The sequence below is a fragment of the Leopardus geoffroyi genome, chromosome B3 (assembly GCF_018350155.1).
Source record: "Leopardus geoffroyi isolate Oge1 chromosome B3, O.geoffroyi_Oge1_pat1.0, whole genome shotgun sequence".
NCBI lineage: Eukaryota > Metazoa > Chordata > Mammalia > Carnivora > Felidae > Leopardus > Leopardus geoffroyi.
Window position 1 is genome coordinate 83,778,551 of NC_059337.1, and position 17,887 is coordinate 83,796,437.

At 40.2% G+C, this 17,887-nt stretch overlaps 1 long non-coding RNA gene across 1 annotated transcript in view; it reads right to left on the bottom strand.

Moving 5' to 3' along the window:
- Positions 1 to 17,887, bottom strand: part of LOC123583537 — a 154,062-nt gene that overhangs the window by 45,982 nt on the left and 90,193 nt on the right. Inside the window, exon 4 of the long non-coding RNA XR_006704929.1 lies at positions 11,554 to 11,616. This is a non-coding gene — a long non-coding RNA (uncharacterized LOC123583537). The remainder of the gene's footprint in view (positions 1 to 11,553; positions 11,617 to 17,887) is intronic.

Consider the following 17,887-nt stretch of genomic DNA (forward strand, 5'->3'; position numbering starts at 1 on the left):
TTCCAGTGCAAAGTTTCCATAAGAACAAGGATTCAGGGACCAGCTGGGTGCTTCAGTGGGTTAAGTGTCCAACTCTTGATTTTGGCTCAGGTCATGATTTCACAGCTTGTGAGACTGAGCCCCATGTTGGACTCTGCGTTGGCAGCACAGAGCCTGCTTGGGATTCTCTCTCCCTCTCTCTCTGCTCCTCCCCCCTGCACATGCACTCTCTCAAAAATAAACAAACTTGGGGCACCTGGGTGGCTCAGTCGGTTGGGCATTTGACTTCGGCTCAGGTCATGATCTCGCGGCTCACGGGTTCAAGCCCCACCTCAGGCTCTGTGCTGGCAGCTCAGAGACTAGAGCCTGCTTCAAATTCTGTGTCTCCCTCTCTCTCTGCCCCATCCCCTCTCGCTCTCTGTCTCTCAGAAATGAATAAACATTAAAAATTTTTTTTAATAAATAAAATTAAAAAAAAAATAACAGCAATTCCGTGTTACTAGGAATTCCAACTGTCAAGACAAGCAAGCAATCTGCGTGTGTGTGTGTGTGTGTGTGTGTGTGTAAGAGAGACAAACAAAGCACCTCGTTTTTTAATGAGGGCAATTAACACACACATTTTAAACCACTGTGTAGACCAAACAAACATGTCTTTAGGATAAGTCTGTCTCCTGGACCACTAATTTGAGGGGATGACAGGTGTAATGCAGGTCAGTTGCTATCCTTGCTTGGGCAAGGTTATTTCAGTTATTTCCCTAATAGAGAACCCCAACCCCACTTTCAAGGTCCTTCAAATTCCCCTCCACATTTGAGGTGGTCTGATCCCCGGAGCTTCTCCTCCCAGCTCATTGCACAGTCACCTTCCTCCAGTGGAGGCCCCTCTAGTGCGAAGAAGTCTAGCCCTATGATCTGAAAATCTGGCTCACTGCTTCCACATGACCTAGCTGAGCTTCAGTTTCCTCTGCTAGAAGACCTACGATTTAAACATTAAATGGAGCAATATCTTTTGTAGACCTTACAGTGTCATGCAAATGAAAGGGAGTGACCACAACCGAATGTCGTTCATATCAGGATTCAGATGGTCCCATAGGAAGCTCTCCCCCACTCTCCTGCACTCTTTAATGCTCAGTATCTGTGCCAGTCACTGGACATTTAACCACACCTGCCTTGTGTCATCTGGTATTGGTACTAATGCTCATGTTTTGAACTCTTCACACAAAACATTTTTATTTCCCCAGACTGCAAGCTCCAGAAAGGGGAGATTATTCCCTGTATTTCCCACAGTCCACATCAGTGCCTGCCTATTGTGATCAACACCAAAAATATGCTGACTAAATTAAGTAGACACTCTGTGGACTCTTAGATGGTCTGTATTCACTTTTGACTCCTTTCCAGTCTCTGAGAGGGAACTGGGTTTGTTGAGGAACAGACTGAAGGGTGACTTCTAAAGAAACCATGGCAAGCTGGATACGGAGGAAACCAGGAAAGAAAAGAAGTTCTCATCCTGTAGACCCCTGACTGCTACTGAGAAGTGACCTCAGGGGACCTAGAAAAAGGCTATAGAGACATAGAGGTGAAAGGGGAATTCTGGATCCAAAAAGAATGGGATGGACTGTCCTGTGTTTCCTCCCCATCCTGCCCTTTCCTCCCACCATTTCCTCGCGTAAAGCAAAGGAACAAAAAACAAAACCACACCAAACCCAACCCCAAAACACAAGCAAGAAGATGAGTCAGGGAATTCCAGCTACAGGCAAGCTCAGACAGAGGGATGAACCAGGGGAAGGCAGCAACAGAGCTGGGACCCTGATCTTCTGATGCTCCATGCTCACTATCCTCACCTTCCTTGGTGTCCGGGTGACTGGCAATCCTGTTACCCTCACTCCTGGGACCTGCATCCTCTAGCATGCAGCTAAGAGAGCCCTGGTGTGTTGATACAATGCCCAGCATGATGTGGGAAAGAGAAGATCGGTGACACACACACACCCATGCTTACTATGACACCCTGGGGCAAGTGCCAGTTAGAAGCATCTTCACAAAAATGCCGTGACTACAACTTCAGATTCCGTGTCAGATAGAATTGGCTCTGCTTCCTGTGTTAACTTTACGATCTGGATAATTGCTAGGACTCATTAAGTTCTTCCTTGTTGGCTGGAGTCTTGGGCTTTCCCAACTAGATTTTAGTTTTACCGATACTATTAAAAAACAAAAACAAAAACAAAAACAAAAACCTGACGAACCTAAGTCTTTCAGTGGCTCAACCATTCTTTCTCAACTTCAGTTTTGAGAATTGTTGAGTCAAACATTTACTGCATTGTGTGTACCTCTTCCCTCATGTTCCTATTCAGCAACAGCTCAGTTCCTTGTACACCTTTCCTCTCTTTCTTATCTCTCTTATACATATCTGCAATAGAAGATTTTTTGTAGTTTTTTTTTAATATTTATTTATTTTTGAGACAGAAGGAGATAGAGTGTGAGTGGGGGAGGGGCAGAGAGAGAGGGAGACAGAATCTGAAACAGGCTCCAGGCTCTGAGCTGTCACAGAGCCGGATGCAGGGCTTGAACCCACAAACCGTGAGATCAGGACCTGAGCCTAAGTCGGACGCTTACCTGACTGAGCCAACCAGGTGCCCCTGCAATAGAAGATTTTGATCTAGGAATCTACAATAAAAGATGGGATATTTTACTTGTCTGTGATCTAATACTGATAGGAAAACACTTGTCTTGGTGCACCATATAGGCAAATATTGCTTGACTCTCTCTCCTTTTACAGAATAGATAGGAAGGAGAGGAGAGGAGAGGAGAGGAGAGGAGAGGAGAGGAGAGGGGAGGGGAGGGGAGAGGAAGAGAGGAGAGGGGAGGGGAGGAAAGAGAAAGGAAAGGGAAGGGAAGGGAAGGGAAGGGAAGGGAAGGGAAGGGAAGGGAAGGAAAGGAAAGGAAAGGGAAGGAAAGGAAAGGAAAGGAAAGGACGAAGGAAAAGAAAGAGAGAGAGAGAAAATAAATTCAAGGTCCTCAGAGAGTAAATGGCTTATTTAAGCCATGGAATAAGTTTGAACCCGGAGATTAAACCCATGTCTCCCAAATTCTAAGCCATTACTCTTCCCCATATTCTACACTGGACTTTTAGGAAGTACCATGCATCCACTTTTATGCTACTCAGGGCACATGAACCCAACTGGACTTCTGGAAGGAAACGTGAAGAGGGGCTCCCAGTCCTCAGAGGCTGTTCCGTCCTTGCTTGCACCAACTGCTGGCTATGAGAATGCCCATCCATCTGTTCTCCACTCCCAGTGGCCATTGGCTCCTTGCAATGGGCCTAGAGTAGGATGCTCAACAAAGGAGAGGAGTGCTAGCTAGAGCTTCATAGAGGGCAACTGAATTTCAACAGAAGATTCATTCCCCACAAAGAAAAGCAGAACCTCACGGACCTGGTCAGGGATCTCTTTTCTCATCCTCTACACAACCCTCTCATCTCCTCATTTCAGTCACCTTTCTTGTCTTTCAGCTTTTTGTTATTTTCTTTTAAATACATTTCCCCAATATTTCTACTTGTTATTATTTTTGTAATTTTTATTTTTATCTTTTTATTTCTTATTTCCTATTTTCAATCTTCAATCCCTTTCAGTATTTTCATTTTCCAGCTCATGGAGTATTTGCATATTGTCTTAGATTTTTATCTTCTTTGCTTTCTATGTTTTTAACCTTTTACGTCATTGGTTTATAACCTATCTTCTATTTTAAACCTCATCTACTTTGTGTTATTTTAAAAAGCTTAATCTTCTATCTTTCTTGGACTTGTGAGCTTTTTTTTTTTTTAACTGACTCCTCTTCAGGTTTATTTATTTATTTACTTATTTATTTATTTAAATGTTTATTTATTTTTGATAGAGAGAGAGTTTGGGCGGGGTAGAGACAGAGAGAGGGGGAGACACAGAATTTGAAGCAGGCTCCAGGCTCCGAGCTGTCAGCACAGAGCCTGATCCCGGCTCGAACTCATGAACCACGAGATCATGACCTAAACTTAAGTCAGATGCTTAACCAGCTGAGCCACCCAGGCGCCCCTTGTGAGCTTATTTTTAACTTCTGTTTTTCTCTTACTTACATTCAATTTTCTTTTTATTTTAATGGCATGCAAAAATTTAGCATTGGTTTTAATATTAATCAGCATCAAATGCAATAAGGGAAAGGGTATGCCATAAACAGATTTTGAAGGTCTTTTTCCCTTTGGCTTCCTACACCTCCCCATTTTAAGGATGCCTTTTTTTATTTTTTTTTTTTTCTATTCTAATTTTGTTCCAACTTACTTTTTAAAAAAATTTTTAAATAGGCTCCATGCCCAACATGGGGCTCAAACTCACAACCCTGAGATTAAAAGCTACCTGAGATTAAAAGCTACTAAGCCAGTCAGCTATCCCTTAAGGATGGCTTTTAAAATGCATCTGTCGTGAAGGCATTTATAAATATGGAAAGGAATGCCTCAAATAAAGCCCATGATCTTGGAGTAGAACCAGAGGTATCAGTACAAATTCATGGCATATATGTGTATATGTGTGTGTTCTACATAGATTTACTTAGGTACACATACATATGCAATGTATCATATACATACTCACACACATGTATTTACTTCATAGCTCTGTCTTCTGACAAAGTAATAAGACCCCAGCATCAACGAGCATACATGTTGCCCAGAGCTAGGTTTCTAAATACCATTCTCCATTAAAAGGAACCAGGACTCCTTGCAGAAATTACTGCTTCTAGGACTGAGGCAAGGAAAATACAAGGTAAATCTGAAGTATCTTGCTGTATCTGGAAGAAAACTCAAATAAGGATACAGATATATCAAAAGAACAGTGGGCCCAGTTTGGAGGAGTTCCCACTGGCCAAATCTGGGACATTTTGACTATCAAAATAAATCATTATAGTAATAAATTATAAAACATTGAATAAAAGAACCCATGAATCCATGCAGGAAAAAAACACACATATATACATATATGATGGAATGTTCTTCCTTACAGTAGAATGCCAACTAATAAATGTAGAAAGAATGATGGAGATAGAAAATCACCATTCTGCCACTATCATAATAATAATTGATTCAGGCAAGAACCATTAACATATATAAAACTAGTGGGTAAAAGTTTGAGGAGACTAGCTATATACATGGCCTCCAAATATCTCTCTACAAATCGCTTTATAATTTCAAAGGGACAAAATATTAATTTTACAGTGGAGAAATCTGGAAGACACCAGTTTAAATTGTATGCCTTCTGCTATGATGCACTGTGAAGAAGAATACAATATCACTTCTGTAACATTCCTACTGAAAATACATAATCTGAATCTAATCATGAAGTAATATCAACTAAACTCAAATTGAAGGATTTTCTATAAAATAACTGGCTGTACTCTTCCAAATATGTCAAGGTCATTAATGACAAAGAAAGACTCAGGAACTGTTCCAGATTTAAAAAGATTTAACAGACATGATAACTCGGGGTGCCTGGGTGGCTCAGTCGATTAAGCTTCAGACTTTGGCTCAGGTCATGGTCTCACAGTCTGTGAGTTCGAGCCTCGTGTCGGGCTCTGTGCTGACAGCTCAGAGCCTGGAGCCTGCTTTGTATTCTGTGTCTCCTCCTCTCTCTGCCCCTCCCATGCTCATGCTCTGTCTCTGTCTCTCAATAATAAACAACATTTAAAAAAATTAAAAAAAAAAAAGACGATAACTCAAGGCAATGTGTGATCCTGGTTTGGATTCAGGTGTGGTAGGGCCATGGGGGGCAGTATAGCTATAAAGGACACTATTGGGGTAATTGACAAATTTTAACATGGACTATCAATTAGATAATAATAGTGTATGAACGTTAAATATTCTGATTTTGATGATTGTGCTTTGATTATGTAAAAGAATTATTTTGTTCTTAGGAAGTCACCCTGAAGTATTTGGGAATAAAAGTCTATAATACCTCACTAGCCAAATCTGGGACATTGGGGACATCAAAATGCACAATGATAGTAATGAATTACAACCCAGTGAATAGAAAGAGGAATCATGGATCCATATAGATATAAATAAATACATAAACGGAAATGGAAAGCTCTTTCTTCTGGTAGAATTCCCTCAAATGGCTCAGAGTCTTCGTGAGAGCAGACACACAAGTGAGAAAGCAAATGGGGGAAATTATAACAACTGGTGAATTTCAGTAAAGGAGAGTTTGAAAGCAGTGTGCCAGCAGCAGGTACTCAGATGGAAAGAAAGATAGGCTGATGGTGGAGAAGAGCTAGGTGGCACTGGATCTTCACCTCACTCTTCTCTTGTAGAAGGAAGACCATGAAGGATTCTTTTCTGGGCTCCATTCCCCAACCATCCTCTAATATATTTCTTTCCAGTTTGTTCCATGTCCCCCCTCAGCAAGCTCACAGCAAAAGTCAAACTCTTGTACAGTGTACTACCTTTCTTTATGACAGCTATCATTGGCCAGAATGGGGACTATTTCAACTGTTTAAAAAAAAAAAAATGTCATCATTCATGCCTCTTTTAGCCAGCTGCAACACTGGTCCACACAGGAAATCAGGAAGGCCTGTTTCAATCCAGATCACAGGTCAATATCATCTCTGGGACACTTCCCAGTTACAAGATAGTGGCTGAGGTAGGCTGTCTCAGATCCACCATCTGGTTTCTTCAAAGGAAAAAAGATGTTATGGAATAGATGATTCCTGAAGGACAAGTCAGTCAAACTTCAGAAATTGGCTTTGGTGACAAGGTAACTTTCTGCCCCACATCTCTTGTTAGATCCTTTTATAGGATTCCATTGGGGCTCATTGTACCATCACTCACACCCAGTTTCAGAAAGTGTTTTTCCCCTTGGTTCTATTTTGACTAAAGAATGAGACCCTCAGGCTAGCCAAACCCACTGCTGTGAGACACCATACTCTTCAGGGAAATTCTTGACTCCCTGTATAAATTACTCAGCACCAAGTCCCACCCTGGTACCAGTGACCTGACCCAGATAATCTGAAGCATTCCCTAATTCCAGGAATTGGCTTGTGCCCCACCTTGGACTGGATGAGCTTGACTTGCAAGGTATGGGACAAGCCAGGTCAGCTGAGGAAAAAGTTTAACAGGTGAGATAGTCTATGTCTTTAGTTGCTTTCCTTTGGGCTTCCTAAGGTCCCTGGTGTTTACCCCTTAAAGAGTAAAGAGTCTTTTTCTAGAAACACAGCAGTGTGGCAAAGGTAAGGAATTGAATGTGTTGGTTTTTTAAAATGGGTTCTAATATCTTTGTAAAAAACCTCCCTTTTAAGACACCAAAACCCCTACAATAGCGGCTTAAAAGGTGAAGGACATTTGGAGGAGAAAAGAGGAACAAGATATATATAGCCTTGAAATATGGCTCCGTACATAATACTTATTAATTACAAGTGGAAAAAATAGTAAATTTACAACAGAGACATTTGGAAAATACCAACTCAAACCGTGAACCTCCTGATATGACATATGGGAAGAAAACAATAACACTTCTGTAATATTCAAAATGAGTGAGATTCTCTTTCTTTTTACCCCTAGGCTACTTCTGAGCTCTGCTGCTCAAGTGGCTGGAACCTCTTCTTTCCAGTCCTCATTAATTCCTTTGGAAACTGGACATGATATGTCTTGACATCTTTCCCCCACTCACCTTACCTACCTCCCAAGTTCTCATTGTTTTGCTCCCCATATAATCTTTTTGTTATGTTGTTTAAATCTCAAATTGTTCTGTATTTTTCATGGCAGAGTTGGTTGTTTCTAAGACTCTGTAGATCGGAATTTGTGGTGAATGCAATGAGATTCTGCTAGGAATCATTTAGTAATGAATGGGTTAATTTCCTGTGGTGTGAGGATGTTCCTTTAGAGACTCACTAAAATTCATTATGAATAGAATTGTAGTACTAAGCAATAGCTTATAGAAAAAAATTAAAGAAAAATTTTACTGTATGTCTTTCCCAAAGGTTAGAACCAAGTATTGTATTAGAGTCAGGTCTTGCTTACTTATTATAATCCTTAGAGTTAGTTTAGGACAGGGAGAAAGAGCCAGTTTTTGGCTAAGTTTTAGCTAAGAGCCTAAGTTTTAAGTCTAAGTATATCCAACCTGAAGTCAGGTCTGCACTCATGTTTTTTCTGGGCTGGTTCAGAAGTCTGGGGATGACAAGTGAGTTGAGGGACTTTTAATTTCTACTGGTGGTCTGATGCCATCCTACGACTTTTCAGAACTTTGCCTCAATGCCTGGAGAAATACATTTCTTTGCTCCCTTCCTCCCAATTCGTTGCTAATCACTTAAAACCTGCCTCATTCACACTGGGTCTCAACCACATAGGACTTTCACTTCCAGTGCCCATTGCAGAATAACTAAAAAGAGCTAGAGACTGCTTGACAGGAAAACCAAAACAATATGAAACTAAAACTTACATCATGCTAATCAGAGGAATTATTTGGGAGTTTTAAAATTTTAAACATTATGAAAGCATCACATTAAAAAATACTTTGTGATTGGGACGCCTGGGTGGCTCAGTCAGTTAAGCGTCTGACTTTGGCTCAGGTCATGATCTTGAGGTTCATGAGTTCGAGCCCTGTGTTGGGCTCTGGGCTGACAGCTCAAAGCCTGGAGCCTGCTTCGGATTCTGTGTCTCCCTCTCGCTCTGACCCCACCCCTCCTGTCTCAAAATAAATAAACATTTAAAAAAATTTTTTTAAAGTAAAAATACTTTATGATCAACCTATGTGATAAAATCAGAGTTTAACCATTAGATGGGGAAATGAAGGCAGATTCTGGGAAATTGTCATCACAGCAGTGACTTTGATGAATGAGGTCTTGGAAATCTGGGTTTTGCTCAACTGCTGAGCTTGATAAACTTTGTAGATTCCAGGCCGCTTTCTTCTGGATCTAGGTCATGCTCCTTGTATTGAACAACTGATTTCTATGAAGAAATCTGACCAAATAAAGCACCTGAGGAGACTTCCTGCCCCTACAATTATTAAAGAACTGCTTAAAAGGGTATGCTCAGGTCCCTATTTGCACATCTTTATTAGCTCCACAAATATTCTACCACCCAGCTAAAACCATTGTGAACTCTATCACAGCTTTTAAAAGGGCAACTATACTATTCCCATATTATAGAATTAGAGTGTTAGCAACGGCAGTTCCCAAACGCAGTCACCCAAAGTGGTGGTGTCCTCTAGGCACAATGTCTCAAGATCAAGGAGGAGGCCATTTCCTTGAGCATCACTGCTGAAACCCTGAAAAGTCACATGGGCAATGACCACTGGAAGGATCCCACTTTGCAGCAGGACTAACCTAATCCTAGCTGCCAAAAAATGCAGAGAAGCAAGAAATGCCACCAGGCTTTCTACTGCTCTCCAGTTTCTGCTCACACTCAATCACACAACTATCACTTCCTGTTAGCTGCAGCTACATGTAATACTTCTGCAATATCTAAAAGCCAATGTCACAGAGAACTTGTCTGCTGAAAGGACCCAGCTAAAGAGAGCTGCAGGTTGTGACCACAGAAAAGGACTCAACAGATAGCAGCATGCCTGTTCCTTCTTGATGAATTGCAAGTTTAGGTCCAGTGAGCCAATATTTTATTCAGGAGTGGTGGCCCATAGGCATAGTTATTCCACTACTGATCATTGACAAACTCTGTATTAACTTGTAAAGAAATATCTTCAGAATTACACAAGGTTGTGTGTGCTCTTTTTAGATCTCTTCTTTACATTTCAGTAGATGAGCATTGACTGTAATGGACATCACAAGGTCAATATACTAATGACCCTCATTATTGATGTTTAACAAGAACCTTTTCCTTAATCCACTGTCAGAGCTAGGATCTATAACTGATCAGGTGGAAATTGTATAAAAGATGTTTTTACTATTTTCTACTTGTTTTTATTTTGCTTTCTACTTATGTATATGTATATATACATGTATACCATTCTTGCCTGGGCTGGATATGTGCCTTGTCATGGTACAGAGAAAGAAAAACACTCTCACACACAGATCCTATCCTTTCATCATTTAGAATATAGTGGCCTGCTATAAAATGACTGCCATAAAAAGGCTATCAGGGCACCTGGGTGGGTCAGTTGGTTAGCGTCCAACTTCATGATCTCACTGGTCCTGAGTTCGAGCCTCACATCAGGCTCTGTGCTGATGGATCAGAGCTTGGAGCCTGTTTTAGGTTCTGTGTCTCCCTCCCTCTCTCTGTCCCTCTCCTGCTCATGCTCTGTCTCTCTTTCTCAAAAATAAATAAGACATTAAAAAAAAAAAGGAAGTCTATCTACAAGTCAATTATTCTAAAACAAAGTTATCATTTTGGGTAGGCATCTCACTTACATTTGGATTCAGGAGCCAATGTACCTGGGTTTGAATCCCACCTCTGCCACTTACTGGTCATGTGACTCATCCGTAAGATGATAATGGTACCAGTACCTGCCTCACGTGATTGTTGTGAAGTCTAAAAAATGTTAGATTATGTGAAGTACTTAGAACAATACAGCACATAGTAAACTCCATGTAATCATTAGTTGTGATTATTTGACTGGAATTCAGTATAGTCAATTATCTAGTACATAAGTTAACTCATTTAGGTACCTATATAGTGACATTTTTAAATAACCAACTTATTGCCAAAGTGATAGTTTGCAATAGTTGATTTCATTTTTCCCAAATTAAAATTAGTGCAGCCAATGGAATACTGACCACCCTTTTGACTGTGCACTGTTCCCTACCCAAAACTAGTCAAGGAGAGATACTTGGCCATGTCTTTAAGTACTTCTTGGCCCACCTGGAAGCAAGGTGGTCCTATTTATCCTCCTCTAGTTTCAAAAAATATGTAAGCATATGGCTGTATTCCAGGTACTATTCATAGAGTAGCACCTCATACCCACTGCTTTCATCAGAAACCCAACTGGAAAAGCATTACTTATGAAAGTTTGCCTGAAGGATATCAAACTCCTCAAAATGATTAGGTAATAATGGTAGTAATAATAATAATCCTATAAGGATTTTGTTAGGGTCATTGTTTTCATTAAAAGGTATTCTCTCAAAAGGAATTCAAGGAGAAATTTTCTTTCTGGTCTCAGTATCAGAAATGATAATAAAATGTTAATGTTCATTGAGTGCTACCAAGAACCGATTAATTTTCAAAGGACTTTATATGTATTAATTCATTTAATCTGTGAAACACTTCTTTGAGTAGATAACATAATTATCTTTGTTTGGCAGGTGAGTAAACTGAAATACAAAGCAATTAAGCAACTTGTTCAAATGACATAGCTAGTAAGTTCTAGAGACAGGATTAGAACTCAGTCCAGCTCCAAGGAATAGTCTCCAAACCACCACCCTTTACTGCCCCTTGGAAAACTTGTTCTGCTCCTGAATAGCCAGTTCTGTTTTAACTCATTGATTTTTGTGAATCATGAAATTAACTTTAATTCATTGCTAGGAATTTTAGAGCCAAATTCCTAGCCATGTAAGAGAACTTATGGCATAAATGTTGCATTACAACCTAAATTCTAATTTTTATCTTTTATTTCTTACATTTTTCCTTTGTCTCATTATCCATATCCACTTATAAAAATCACGTGTGCTTGATATGAACACCTGTCAAGAACATTAAGGAAAGGAACATTACAAGCCAGACTTATCATGGTCATAGATGCAAAAATACTAAAAACATTAAAGAACTCATTTAAGCAACATATTTTTAAAAAATCATAATCAAGGGTTCCTGGGTGGCTCAGTTGGTTGAGCATCCAACTATTGAATTTGGCTCAGGTCATGATCCCAAGGTTGTGGGATCAAGCCCTGCATGAGATCATGCTGTGCCCCATGCTCAGCATGGAGCCTGCTTAAGATTCTTTCTCTCTCTCTCTCTCTCTCTCTCTCTCTCCCTCTCCCTCTCTCTCTCTCTCTCTCTGTCTCTAGCTCTGCCCCTCTACCCCACTCTCTCTCTCTAAAACAAAAAAAAAATTTTTTCTTTTAATCATAATCAGATTGGATTTATCTCAGGAATAGAAAGATGACTTATCATTAGAAATACGTGAATAATGAAAGTCATCATATTAACAAATTAATAATATAATCACTTGAATTCATGCAGGGAAAAAAAGTATATAATAAAATATAGCTTCTATTCATATTTTTAAATTTTTAACTAATTTGGAATCAAAGAAAAGTTTCTCCCCTTCTATTAATAAAAAAAAAAAAAAGATTAACCTACAGCAAAAAACATATTAATGGTGCAATGTTGAAAACATTCCCTTTGAGATCAGGAACATGACAAGGGTTCCTATTGTCTCCTTTTCTATTCAACACTGAGCTGTGTCTTGCCAACAGAGAAAGGCAAGATAAAGAAGAAATAAAACAATCATTACTTAGTGATGATATGACTGCACATGCAGAAAATAAAAACTCTACAGGTAAATTACCAGAATTAATAAGAATCAGCATGCAAAAATCAAATGCATTCTACATATCAACAAAAACAAATAAGTACAAAAATGTTAAGAGACATCATTCTCTCACACTTTATGTTAACTAACTGGAATTTAAATAGAAACTTGAAAAAGAAAAAAAAATAAGAGGCAGAAAAAGAAAAAATAGAAAAGAGATACCATTCTCAATAATGCTTTAAAAAGATCTTTGTGGAGAAAATTATAAATCTTAGGAAAAGACTTTAAAAAAAACTATATAAAAGAAGAAATATATCAAGTTCATGTATTAAAAACAATAATTTAAAGATGTCAGTTTTTACCAAATTGAGGTCATCTCAGTCAAAATCCCAACCTTTTACTTGTCCGTGGAATTTCACACCCTGATTCTAAAATTTATACGGAAATACCCAACCAAAAGAGACAAATCCTACTGATAAAGGACAGGGTGAGGTAACTTGTTCTACTAGATATTAAGACTTTTTATAAACTATAGACTTTGGAACAGTATAATGTTTGTGCAGGAACAGACAAGTGGAAAGATAGAACGAAATAATGAATCCAAAAATGATCCCATACACATATGGATATTTGATGTCTGATATAGTTCGCCCTGTAAATTAAGAAAAAAAATGGACTTTTCAGGAAATGGTGCTAGGACAATATTCCTAATGAAAAAATGGAAAATTAGACTCCTAGCACACACAAATATCAACGCCAGGATTAAAGTCCCAAAAGCAAGTGGTAAAATATAAAACTTCTAGGTGAAAATTTAGGAGAATACTTTAATTATCCATGGATAGAAAAGGAGTTTGTAAATAAGACCAAAAGCACAAACCATAAAATAAAGCAAAAACTCAATAAATTTGACTGCATCAAAATTAAGAACTTCATTTACAAAAGATTCCATAATAAAGGAGAAAAGACATCGTAAGATGAGAGAGAAGGGAATCATAACCAGTGATCATAACCAGAATATATAATAAACTCCTATGAATCAATTTTTTAAAAAGCAAACAAATCAGAAAAGAGCTTCAAATAGGTACTTTCACAAGAGAAAACCTGAACAACCAATAAACAAATGAAAGGATGCTCAATTTCATTACTGATCAAGGAAATATTAATTAAACCACAATGAGTGACAATTTTATACCACAAGACTGACAAAAGTGTAAAAGTCTTTGAATTTAAAATGCCCAATTACAGGCATTGGTGAGGATGGGTAGCAAAAGGATTCCTCACCCACTGCAGGTGAGAAGGAAATTGGAGGAATCACTTTGGAAGACAGTTTGACATTACCTAGTATGGAACGGTGGTGAAGTCAAACACCACAAGGTCATTATATGCAAGCACAGAACTGGTTTTGTTGGGAAGAGTTAAAGCAGAGGGTCAGCAAAACAGGATGATGGTTCACCATTAGTTCAGCCTCCCCCAAAGTGTGAAGGGCCAGGGCATTGCTGGATGCACCAGGGGGCTCTGCTCCAGAGGCAGGACCCCGTGAGAATGGTCTTGCTAATGGGTGGGTGAGGGGTAGGGACGGGATTTGACCAGTGTCAAGCAAGCAGAATTTTAGATGCCAGCTGTTCAGAAACCTGTCTGGCAATACAGCTGCTGGCACCCCGTGATCTTGTGGGAAATTGGGTGGGGGCACAGCTCCTTCCTCTGAGTTAAGGGGGATCTTCTGGGCAACCCAACCCCCCAGGGGCATTTATCAATCACCCTCATCTCTTCTCAACCAGTAAAGCTGACTGTGTGCCCTACAGGCCAATAATCTCATGCCTAAGTATATGCCCTACGGAATCTCTCATACACGTGCAATATTGTAAATGTATAAGAACATTAATAGCTGCATGGCTTAGAAGACCAAAAACTGGAAACGACTCACATATCTATTAGCAGTCGACCGGGTAAATAAATTGTGGTTTATTCAAACAATGGAATACTATAGAGCAGAGAAAATAAATGAAATTTAGTTATATGCACCAATATTTTAAAAATCTTAATAACATGATACTTAGAATGAGAAGTCAATCACAGAATTCAAACAAGGCAAAACAATATTACATATTATTTAGGGATATATTTTTTTAGAAATTTTTTTAACATTTGTTTATTATTGAGAGACAGACACAGAGCATGAGCAGGGGAGGGGTAGAGAGAGAGGGAGACACAGAATCCAAAACAGGCTCCAGGCTCCCAGCTGTCAGCACAGAGCCCAATGCAGGGCTCAAACTCACAAACTGTGAGATCATGACCTGAGCCAAAGTCGGATGCTTAACCAACTGAGCCACCCAGGTGCCCCTATTTAGGGATATATTTTTAAGGGGTGAAATTGTTGTAGAAGGGCCCAAAGATTGCCTCTAAAACACTGTCAGTGCTCTTTATCTTAACCTGAGTTGCAGATACACAAGGGATTGCTTCACTATTATTCTTTCAACAGCACGTGTACATTTTTTACACTCTCTGAATGAAGACATTTCACATTAAAAAAGGCAGAGAGGGGAAATCACAAGTATATGAAAAATAAAGATACATTTCTGAGCATATTTCAGTTATTATCCTTGAGATAAATTCCCAGGAATATTATTGGAGGATCAGCATGCATACACACTTCAGCAGAACCCAAGTTTCTTTTTATTCTATATGCGTTTATGTAATTGCCTCCACTCTTCTGAATCAAGGGGAAGCCTAAACGAACGAAAAAGAAGGTGAGGAAGTGGGACTAGATGCAGGAACAGAGCCCTATGGCCTGTGTGAGGCTTTTCCACAGCAGAAAACCTGCTTAGAGTCCCACAAAGGAGACATGCAAATGGTGGGGGCTGACCCCAGGATCGCAGCAGCTCTGTAGCCATCATGAACCAACACAACAAACCAGGAACTCTTCTCGCCATCAGCCTGTAAATACCCTGCTGGGCTTCCCTGCCCGTCCATAGCTGGAGGCCTTCTTGGGCCATCTACTGTCAGCTGTCTCATCCACCTGGCACTTAGTGCAGCCTTGTCCTGTGTGTGCATGAGATTCATTACTGGCTCGTCTTGAGGGAAATGCCGTGACTTTAAAACCACTGATGACTATCAGCCAAAAGTCTGACATAAACATTCTAAGAGATACTTCCTTTTTTCAGAGGCTTTGTGGGGTGTGGAAATAAATATTGCTGCCTGGACCTGGGGAGAAAATAAATCTTCCCCTGCTACAAAGACCACTGGAAAAGCAAAAGCCTCTGCAGCTCTTGTGTCTTCGGCCTAGAGTGGTCCCAGGGACGGCTCTGCAGACACCCCCACTGCACCCTCCACTCATTTCTAGCAGAGCCCGTCCCCAGCAGGGGGAAAAACTTGTCTTAATGCCTGTCTCCCCTTTTCCCCATTTGACGGTGTCTTATGCATCTTTTATCCTCAGCACCAGCATGGTGACCGGTACTTACAACGGACTCTACTGCCGGAAGAAACTACCCTCAAGAACTGGTGGCACCTTACTCTCTTTACGCAAAGGAAGACATGGGTTCAGCTTGGCAAAGAAACATGTCAAAAGCCACAGAGAGGGTGGGAAGAGGCAGAATCATTAGTCTCTGAATCCCATCCTATTTACTGCCAAGGCATGAAGATTTCAGTAACAGCTATATTGTCTACCAGCTCTTGGAGTCTCAAGCCTGCATCTCTGCCCTGGCAGAAACAAAATGAACTAATTAAATGCTTGCCACTGGCTTATTTTGGAAACCTCATGGAGTGTGTGAGAGTCTGAATGAATTTCAGGCCACTATTGATTGCTTCAAATGCAGAGGAAATCATCCAAGCATGGGAAGAAGGTGAGGAAGCTAAACCCGTGGCCGAGGGTTATTAATATTGTAATGCTTTTGCTTATTGGTGCAGAAAAGCAACTCTTGGCTATAAGGGACTAAAGCTTTAAGGCTATAATGGAGGAGAGTAAATAGAATCCTTCAAGGTTGAAGAAGAGTCCAACCAAATACTCCACCTAATTGCTTTGGAATAACCAAGACCACCCTGCTTACAGTGGGAGAAAGAAAATCAATAGATTGTATTTAGAGGAAACTAAAAACACAATTGGGTCATTCTCTGTGTGGCTAGTAGAGAGCGGTACCTTGGCATAGATCCCCAGAGGGACAGCAATTAAGTGAAAAGCAGTCCATGCTGCCTGAAATAATCTAACAACTTTTAAATATAAAATAGTTGGTTGCAAAACTTAAAGGCTTCCAGTAGATCTACAGAACTATCCATTGTGGAGAGGCTTTGATAAGGTGTGTGAACCTTCACTCACCCTCCCTTCAGCACGGACTCCAGAAAGGTGTGATTTAATCCAATGGTAAAATTGATAAGGTTTTTAGGTCACAACATTAGTCTCAGGCACAGAGATTTTGTGGAACCAAATTAAATCTCTGCTATTTCTCACGAAGGACAATTTCTTAGGCTTTCAATCCAGAGCTTTACATGCCCAACTTTTGAACTTTCTTATCCAAAATTTCCTGACATTGTCCATCACGTGACACTTCAGAGAACATAGGATGCTTTACAGAAATACGTGCCTTCCTTCCATCACTGGCACAGGTCTGGTCCAGACCAAACAAACTTAGAAACACCTAGCCTCGAGCTGTGACCATTCCAACCTATCACCTCTCTGTATGTACCTTTTAATGATGACATTTGAAGTAACTAACATTTGTGAGAGTCTCAGGCTGGGGATTCAGGTGGACATTTAAACAAGGCATATAATTTCTTTCAAAGTAGGTTATGGACCAAGCGATCGCCAATACAGTGTTAAGCCACATGATTCCAAAAACACTTCAAAATTAAGTAAGGTAGAGATCTTTTGCAGTATGGATTTTCAAGGCCATTATTAATTCATTCTGTGTCTGCAAAAAAAAAAAAAAGTGTAATTCGATTTGTGGATTTTTCTAAAGTCAGCCGAAACTTGGCTCATCGTTTCCCTCGACCCTTCTATTCAATCAGCTGGTCATCAGCCTCCAAAGCCCCCACTCTAAAATCTGTTGGATCTTCTCCCTTCTCACATTCCTCTGGCTGCTGGCACAGACTCCTGGGGGCTCTGTCTGGTGCCCTGGAGCCACCACAGGCCTCTGCACACCTGCACATTGTGCAGTTGCCCTCCTGCCTTTTACATCCTCCGTGCTCTCCACTGCTTAGAAAAGTCCAAACTCTTCAGCAGCATTGTGACCCCTCACAAGACCCCTAGCCTGCCACAGCCTCACCTTTCTCTGCTGTCTAACAACCTATGCTCTGGTGGAGCTAGAGTCCCCTTTCCTCAAATAGGTCTGGCACTTCATGTCTCTGCCCTTTTTTACACGACACTCTGCCTAAGGGAACTCTTCCTTGCTCCCTTCCCAGGAAAAAATTATACTTATTCAACCCCCTGCTCCTCACTACTTCCTGAAGTCTCCCCGTTTCCCTCTCTTCGACACTTCCGTTGCTTTCTG